Below are 9611 nucleotides of genomic sequence, written 5' to 3'. Positions count from 1 at the left end.
GTTGATGTTGTACCTGCTGTGGAACTTTGACGTGTCTATTGTCTGTTGCCGTTCTTAGGGTCTGCTCTTCTCTGGACCACGGTTCAATAGGTGCTTCTCTTTTACCGTTCTATTATCAAGGCATTCATGTATCCATTCACTCTGTTTTCATGAATAATGCTTGAGCATTCTGATCCTCACTTTTGTGATTTTGTTGTTAAACTGTACAGAAATAACTCATGCATTGCTAATTCCCTACTTGAAGGCTACTGCTGTGAAGGCACCTGTCATGGAAAACTTCACGAGTGAGCAAATATCAGGTTTCTGGCAAGCACCGACATACACGAGTGATTCAGAACATGTGCTTTGTATCTAGGTTGTCTTGGTCTAGAGCTTTTATCGCCTCTTCACAATCTATTAGAAAAAAAACTTTTACCTGAATCATCATGTTGAAGATATATTCCTATCATTACACATACTTGATATTTAATGTCATGTGTACTGCATAATCTTTTGTACTCTATCCACTTACCCAGGATTCTATGATCTCCAATGATAGTGGAATTGGACTCGAAAAATTTATCAGTAGCTTAGCTTTGTTTGAATAATAAGTAGAAAGTAAAAAAATTAATTGTACAAACCAATAAAGCTCTAAATAAGTTTAAGTTCATAATGCAGATTGGTCCCTACAAAGGGAGTTTTTTTTTGTTGCATTGCTTGCTTTATTTTGTATGTTGCTCTTTTCCACAGTCGACCAGGAGACAAATTTGGTATCAACCCTTGTCCTTGATCTTTGCAGAAGAGGTTTTTGTTCTTTTATTTGATATATTGGTGCTAAAAGACAAGTCATGAGTCAGTGGCAGGGTAGTCGAGATGGATCTATCTAAGTACTTATATAAGTATGTTGTTGGTCTGCTTGCTTTGGTTTATCCAGTTTTTGCCTTTAAATGAACTAACTCAAATTCGTATTTATGCTTGATGGGTGATTGGATATGAGATCTTCAGAAAGGTGGTTTTATTTACACAAGTAAACGCAAATTCACGTCGTTTAGTTATGGTGTGTGTATATACAGTTGATGCTGCACTGATGTATAACTTGATGTTTCTGAAACCCTAAAAAAACTTGGTGTTTCTGCAACTTCTAGAGTGTTTGTTTGGTAAATGTCATCGGTGACTTCCCTGATATTTCAGGTGCTCAATTTGCAAAGCTTCTCAAACAGCTAGGTTGTTTATCTATTATTTTACTCTCCATGTCATCTCTGCATCTTTTTTCTTCAGTTTTGTTATGTGGTTTGCTATGCAACCTTCGGTGTTGTGGTGCATATAACTTCTCATGGTCTCATTTCTGGTAGCAAAGCTATAGCCTTTTGTTGCTTCATCAGCATTGCTTACTTTTACATGGGAGTAGCTTGGCTTTAAAGGTTTGTTTTGTTTTCTTCATACGACCTGTTTCGACTGCTGAGTTCAATTTGCAACTCTCCGTACTTCAAACCTACTACACTTGACGAGAAATACTCACGCATATGTTTTCTTATTCATCTCAGCACCCATCCTCATAGAACCATCATTAGAATGAGCAAAGCGCCACTTCATTTAGAGAAGAAAGGAAGGAGAAGAATGGCTCTATTCCTTGATGCTGAAGTCCTTGAAGTAATTACATGAAGGTGGTGAGTGATCTGATCTTGACTAACAGCCTTTTTCTCTTCAATGGTTAATGATTTTCTCAAGTTTCTTTGCATGGAAAAGAGTATATCTATGTTAGACCTTACAGAAGCATCTATATGCATTTTCCCTATGCCTGCTGCAAGATTCATTATGCACACAGTATTAACTGCAATTAAACTGGTATTTAAAGATGAGTTTATTTAAGGTTCTACTCCCTCCATTTTTAAAATATAAGCCCTTTAATATATTTCAATACAGACTACATACGGATGTATATAGACATATTTAAGAGTATAGATTCACTTATTTTTCTCCATACGTAGTCCCTATTAAAATCTCTGAAAGTTACATTTATGAACAGAGGGAGTACATTCCAATCGCTTGCGCGGGAGAGGCTGTATGCTCATGCTATTTGTTTCTTGGCTTTTGTGTTGTTGCTACCTGTATCTGTTGTATTACTATGGTGGACTGTGAGATGTATGTCGCTGGTTGTGTCTATATGTGATCTGTTTTTTTAAAACATTTATATGTGATCTGTTTGTGTATGACTGTTTATTGTTCTATTTGCATCCAGCTTTGTGGTTGTGATATTAGTGTGGTCTTATGCTGCGTGCCCCTCAACCAATATCTTGCTTTTTTTATATTTGCAATGCTTCGATGACTGTATTATCAAATTGGATATGATTGTACCCGGCGTGGTGGATATGACTGAACCCGGCAGCGGTTAAGCCGCATTTCCTACCGAGTGGAGTAGTAGCTGAGAGCAACTCCGTGGAGGATGTTGGGGAGGGCGAGCCAGCACGACCGCGGAGAAGACCAACTCCAAGAAGGAGGACAAGCGAGATGCGGCCACCAACGCCTTGATCGCAAGTGTGGACGGCATGATGAATAAGAAGGACTCAATGGAGGAGGAGCGCCGGTGTTTCAAGGCGGAGCAAATGGATGCTTTCATGGAGATCCAAAGGAGGAGGCTTGATCTTGACGCCAAGAAGCAAGCCAAGATGTTCGAGCTCGAGGCTGAAAAGCAAGCCAAGATGCTAGAGATCGAGGCCGCCAACGCCAAGACAAAGGTGAAAGAAGTGGCTCTTGCAAGCATGATGACCGGGGTGGAGATCATGAAGGTGGATCTCAACGCCTTGTCACCAAGGAAGAGGCTGTGGTTCGAGAAGATGCAGGCCGACATGCTCAAGTTCGAGGACGAGTGATCTATGGTGTCGAGGGCCATCTTTTTGTATGCCAGCAGGTGTGCCGGCATGACCACGGGAGCCGCGATGGCGTGGTCGAACTCCAAGTCCCACCATTTTTTGTGTGCTGGCATGTGTGCCTGCCGGCTGGCGAGTGCGCCAGCATGAACTGTGGTATTTTCCGAAGCCGACATTGTATGCCGGTGCTGGCATGGTGCCGGCATGAGACATGGCCGCTGGCATGATCGTCCGTGGGCCTTTTTTATTTAAAAGTTGAATGCAGACATGAAATGGGTCAGCGCGTTGGGCGCATTGCCGACCCAAATGCAAAACTGGGCGGACGCCGGGCGAGCGGCCGACCCAAACGGACAAAAAAGCGGACGAATCGCTGTGCGTTTGGGTCGGCCCGTTGAAGTTGCTCTGATGACTTGACTTTGGTTTACACACACAAAGCAACAGCAGTAGATCAATGTTTGCCTCGGGACTTGATTTCTGTGTGAGTGGTAGGTAATATGGACACTGCGTACGGAGCAGCGGTTGCAACGCGTCAGAACACCAAGGACAGCTGCAGCCTTTTGGGATTTCCACCGGGTAAACCGGATAAAGAGCTGCAGCTATGATAACTTGGCAAAATCTGTGGTCGGACAGCTCGACTGAACTTCAGTCGTCCTCGGAGTAGGAACATGGTAGATAAATCGCCTCCTGCCAAGACCTCATCCTGGACTCGGCGGATTACCATGGCCCGTGAGGCGGCCGTACAGCATGTAACCCTAAAACAGTCTCAATCTCAAATCCGCCGCCCAAAAACACTTCCTCAATTTTGACTGATGAACTTATAGTTGATGTGAATTTTCCATGCCAGCTTTCATTGAACCGGAAAATCACGAACTTCTCGAACCCTAGAAAAAATCCCTTCAAGAACTCAACACCACCATACGCAGGCCCTACGGTGGGCGCCAACTGTTATGGAATTGTCATGACAGATGTCCTTGTTGAAAGTACTTAGTCGTGAGGCCAACGCATCTATGTGGTAGCTTGAGAGGGGTTGTGCGGAATCGAGAGACGCAACACAAGACAAGGGTTTAAACAGCTTCGGACCCGGGAAATATCATCCGGTAACAACCCTACATGTTGTTTGTGGCTAGGTCTTATTATCATCATGAGGGAGTCGCCATATATCCGGCTCTCCTAATTGTGTCTAGCCTTAAGATTATTTTCTCCCTCTCTTGGGGTGCCCTGCCCCTCTTTATATAAGTTGAAGGGGCGGGTTACATATAGAGTCCAACTTGGATTGGGACTTTAACTATTTCTGACTTCGTCACGGGCTTCTCTCCATGGGCTTCTTAATGTCATGGGCTTCTTAACGTCATGGGCCTCTTAACATCTTTATTAACCCCAGGCGACTCTGTCTGCTGGGTTATGACTATCTGCCGGCTTACCACTATCTGCCGGCTTACCACCTGGCTTACAATCTGACTTATAATCTGGCTTATAATCTGTCCTCCGGCTTACCATCTGGCTTATAATCTGACTTGTAATCTATCCGCCGGCTTACCATCTGACTTAACATCTGCCGGCTTATAATCTGACTTAACATCTGCCGGCTTATAATCTAACTTAACATTTGCCGGCTTATAATCTGACTTAACGTCTGTCGGCTTATAATCTGACTTAACATCTGCTGACTTATAATCTGCCGGGTCACCATTGAAACACCAAGTCCCAGCCGGGTCAATACCGCAGGGTATATCCCCGACAACCAGCCCAATCTACATCAGAATAAGCCACCAAGTCATGGTCAGGAGAGTGATAGAGTTGGAGACCGTAATGAGAGGTGGCCTTGAGATACCGCAAGATCCGCTTGACGAACTGAAGATGAGAGGTGCGTGGATCATGCATGAAGAGACAAGCCTGTTGCATCGCACAGGAAATGTCAGGGCGTGTCAAAGTAAGATACTGGAGGGCACCTGCGAGGCTGCGATAGAGGGTGGGGTCGGGAACGGGTGCACCAGCGGTGGTAGAAAGTTTGGACTTTGTGTCGATGGGGTTGAAATTTCTCATCTTTGCGCGGTCTAAGATCTCGAGGATGTATTGTTGTTGGGAGAGGAAGAGGCCATGCTTGGAGCAGGTTATGTTGACACCAAGGAAGTGGTGAATGTCACCAAGATCGGTCATGCAAAATTCGGACTTGAGGGATGAGATGATGGAGTGTAATGTGGAAGTGGTGTTGGCGGTGAGGATGATGTCATCCATGTATAGAAGGAGGTAGGCAATGGCTGAACCATGACGAAAAATAAAGAGGGAAGTGTCGCACTTAGAAGCAACGAAACCCAAGGAGAGAAGGAAAGCCTGGAACAGAAGGAACCAAGTGCGAGGCGCCTGTTTCAACCCATACAATGACTTTTTCAAAAGGCAGACATGGGTGGGGCGAGAGGAATCAAGGAAGCCGGTGGGCTGATTGCAATAGACGATTTCACCGAGTGTGCCATGGAGAAAGGCGTTCTTGACATCCATTTGATGGATGGGCCAAGAGTGAGCAGTAGCGAGGCTAAGAACCACACGCATCGTAGCCGGTTTGACAACCGGACTAAAGGTCTCGGTGTAGTCGATGCCCTCTTGTTGAGTGAACCCACGGAGAACCCAACGAGGCTTGTAGCGAGCTAACGAGCAATCCAGATGAAGCTTGTGCCGAAAGATCCACTTCCCGGTGACCACATTGACACCTGCAGGTCTAGGAACCAAACACCACGTATCATTCTTTAACAAAGCATTAAACTCATCAAGCATAGCTGCGTGCCAATGGGGATCCTTTAAGGCAGATTTGTAAGAAAAGGGAAGTGGTGAAATATCAGTAGAGGAGGTGACAAAAAATAAACATCTCGGTTGAGCAAAACCAGATTTTGCCCGGGTTGTCATTTTATGTGGGTTTAGAGGAGGTAAGATGGGGACTGCATTGGGGGGAGACGTGGAGGGGAGGGAGTGGGCGGCACAAAACAAGAGGAGGATTTGGTAGGATCAGAAGCAGAGGCGTCAGGGGAGGAAGGCGTGGAATCAGAGGAGGATTCGGACGGGGCAGTAGGTGACGCGGTAGGTGGCATGGGAGGAGGGGACACGTGGGGTCCGTTGGGTGGGGAGGTGGATCCTGTGGAGGTAGTGGGGGAGCAGGCGGGCACGTGGCGAGACGTGGATGGCTGCATGGGTTCGCAGGGTCCGCCTGCGGGAGATTTATACGTCTCCCGTCGTATCTATAATTTTTGATTGTTCCATGCCAATATTCTACAACCTTCATATACTTTTGGCAACTTTTTATACTATTTTTGGGACTAACATATTGATCTAGTGCCCGGTGCCAGTTCCTCTTTGTTGCATGTTTTTTGTTTCGTAGAAAATCCATATCAAACGGAGTCCAAATGGGATAAAAATTTATAGAGATTTTTTTTGGAATATATGTGATTTTGGGGAAGAAGAATCAACGCGATACGATGCACGAGAGGGCCACGAGGCAGGGGGCGCGCCCCAGGGGGCCAGGCGCGCCCTGGGCCCTCATGGCCACCCCGTAAGGCAGTTGGAGCCCTTCTTTCGCCGCAAGAAATCAAATATCCAGATAAAAATCGGGTCCAAAATGCAGCCCAATCGGAGTTAGGGATCTCCGGAAATTTAAGGAACAGTGAAAGGGAAGAATCAGGGAACACAGAAATAGAGAGAGACAGATCCAATCTCGGAGGGGCTCTCGCTTCTCCCACGCCATGGAGACCATGGACCAGAGGGTAAACCCTTCTCCCATCTAGGGAGAAGGTCAAGGAAGAAGAAGAAGGAGGGGGGCTCTCTCCCCCTCTCTTCCGGTGGCACCGGAGTGCCGCCGAGGCCATCATCGTCACCGCAATCTACACCAACAACTTCACCGCCGTCATCACCAACTCTTCCCCCCTCTATGCAGCGGTGTAATCCCTCTTTTACCCGCTGTAATTTCTACTTAAACATGGTACTCAGCGCTATATATTATTTCCCAATGATGTATGGCTATCTATGATGTTTGAGTAGATCCGTTTTGTCCTATGGGTTAATTGATGATCGTGATTGGTTTGAGTTGCATGTTTTATCATTGGTGCTGTCCTATGGTGCTCTCCGTGTCGCACAATCGTGAGGTATCCTTGCTGTAGGGTCTGCAATATGTTCATGATTTTCTTATGGTGGGTGGCGTGAGTGACAGAAGAACAGACCCGAGTAAGTAGGTTGTTTGTGTATGGGAATAAAGAGGACTTGATACTTTAATGCTATGGTTGGGTTTTACCTTAATGATCTTTAGTAGTTACGGATGCTTGCTAGAGTTCCAATCATAAGTGCATATGATCCAAGAACAGAAAGTATGTTAGCTTATGCCTCTCCCTCATATAAAATTGCAATAATGATTACCGGTCTAGTTATCAATTGCCTAGGGACAAATAACTTTCTCGTGACAAAAAGCTCTCCACTATAACTAATTTAGTTGTGTCTTTATCTAAACAGCCCCTACTTTCTATTTACGTGCTCTTTATATTGTTGCTTACCTATCCAAAAACACCTACAAAGTACTTCTAGTTTCATACTTGTTCTTGGTAAAGCGAACGTTAAGCGTGCGTAGAGTTGTATCGGTGGTCGATAGAACTTGAGGAAATATTTGTTCTACCTTAAGCTCCTCGTTTGGTTCGACACTCTTACTTATCGAAAGAGGCTACAATTGGTCTCCTATACTTGTGGGTTATCAAGACCTTTTTCTGGCGTCGTTGCCGGGGAGTTATTATAGCATGGGGTGAATATTCTCGTGTGTGCTTGTTTGCTTTATCACTAAGTAGTTTTTTTCCTGTTCTTAGTTGTTCTCTATCTTTAGTTATGGATATGGAACACGAAATACCAAAAACAATTAGGTTTACTTGCTACTCATGGAGATGGGGAACCTCCTAAAACCCTCGATGCTCATTATGTGAAAGAAATTATGTGCTACTTTAATAATCCTGAGAAAACCCCATTCAATTATGTAATGGGAGACACGTTGGATCAACGTGCACTACTAGGGAAAACCTCATACACAGAACTTTAGCAGTAGCGAGGGTCAAAAAAGCACGCTGGTGCTAAGTAGCAGTAGCGCGCCTGTGCAAACCGCGCTGCAGATAAAGTTCTAGCAGTAGCGCGTCTCCTTCTAAACACGTTACTACTAATATTCCCACGGCTTAGCCGATAGGCTACACATAGTAGTAGCGACCTATAACGAACAGCGCTACCGCTACTTTCTTTGTAGCAGCGCGTTTTAGTCTAAACTCGCTACTGATAGAGGATATAAAATTAAATGGAAAGCAAATAGAAAGGTAATTGAAAATGAAAGAAATAGAATAAGGTGAAAGGAAAAAAATAAAATGTGACGAAAACTAAATGAAAAAGGGGAAAAAAGAGAATGGTGTACCAGTAGCGTGTATTCCAGAATGCGCTGTAGCTAACGTAGCAGTAGCGCCCTTTCTGGAACGCGCTACTGGTACTTCTGACTTAACCACGGGGTTCGTCCTTCCCCACGGCCACTTCATCCCCCAAATCCAACTCCACTCTCGCCGCCGCCGTCGCCCCTCGGCCACCGTGCGCTCTCCACACACCCTCTATGCCGCCCCCGACCCCAGATTCAACGCCGCCCCGCCCCCGACCTCAACGCCGCCCGGACGCCGCCCCCGACCCCGACCTCAACGCCGCCCCGGACGCCGCCCCCGCCCCCCCGACCTCAACGCCGCCCAGGAGCCCCGACCACGACCTTGACGCCGTCTGCCCCTCCCTCGTCGCAGGCACCCGTGGCGGGCACGCCTGCTCCTCCCTCTCCCCTACCTCTTCCTAGGGTTTCTACCTCCATCAAATTAGTTAGGGTTCATGTAAGGGTGGAAACGAATCGGATGCGGATGCGGCTCAAATGAGTTAGGGTTCATGTAAGGGTGGAAACGAATCAAATTTCTAAGATGAATCATAAAACGAGTAAAATTTGACCACTTATTTCACTTTATAGTTGGATAATTGGAATATCCGCTACCACTTTCCACCCCTATAGGTTCATCAAATTAGATGGTAATTAGGGCAGTAGTTCCTAGGTACTAATTAGTTACTAAGAACTAGGTACTAATTAGGTACTAGAATATTTTTATTTATAGTAAGTTTATTTTTAGTAAGAACTAGTTGAATTAATAGAACTAGTTAGTAAGAACTTGTTGCTCTTTTTTTAGTTAAAGCAATTTTCCCGCATCGACGTGGACGATGCCTATCCCGCATCCTCGTCGTCGAGTCAGCGGAGGACGACACCTGCTTGACCAGATGGGCCATGTCCGGGACCGGGCTCCGCCGGGGTGGTACTGGGAGGCGCTACCTACCGGGGGGCACAGGTTGGTGAGGAGCCAGCCTGTCGTTGACCCGAACCTTCTTTGGTGGCGGTCGCGTGGGCCAGTGACGGTCCGGAGGCTCGAGGACTCCGCGGAGGTGGTGCGTCACCGTGTCAGTGAGGAGGACGCGCACATCCGTCGCTACTTGTTTGCGTTGGAGCACAAGTTCTCCAATACCTGGCAGGTTCTCCAGGGATCTCACTGGAGCTATGATCCCGTGATGGTTCCTTCTCTGTGGGTGTCCACCGCCCATGCCGATACCCGTCGTGTGCTAGGGTTTTAGTTGTACTAGTGATGTTATATGTATGACACTATTCGGGATGTATTAGTGATAATATTCGACGATGTACGGACGCATGAGATAATTTACTTTTGCTTATTGAATGCATGCTAATTT

The 9611-nt window shown here is 46.0% G+C and overlaps 1 long non-coding RNA gene across 2 annotated transcripts; it reads left to right on the top strand.

Annotated features, from left to right (window-relative positions):
* Nucleotides 1-28: 28 nt before the first annotated feature.
* LOC125520886 lies at nt 29-2142 on the top strand. 2 transcript variants are annotated; one of them, XR_007288893.1, is made up of 4 exons: nt 29-90; nt 210-1400; nt 1524-1646; nt 2006-2142. It is a non-coding gene; the product is annotated as an uncharacterized LOC125520886 (long non-coding RNA). The 2 variants fall into 2 exon arrangements; XR_007288894.1 differs by having other exon boundaries at nt 38-90; nt 245-1400.
* Nucleotides 2143-9611: the final 7469 nt, after the last annotated feature.

Source organism: Triticum urartu, chromosome 7 (assembly GCF_003073215.2).
Source record: "Triticum urartu cultivar G1812 chromosome 7, Tu2.1, whole genome shotgun sequence".
NCBI lineage: Eukaryota > Viridiplantae > Streptophyta > Magnoliopsida > Poales > Poaceae > Triticum > Triticum urartu.
The sequence above is the reverse complement of the archived record's forward strand: the minus strand, read 5'-3'. Positions and strand labels throughout refer to the sequence as shown.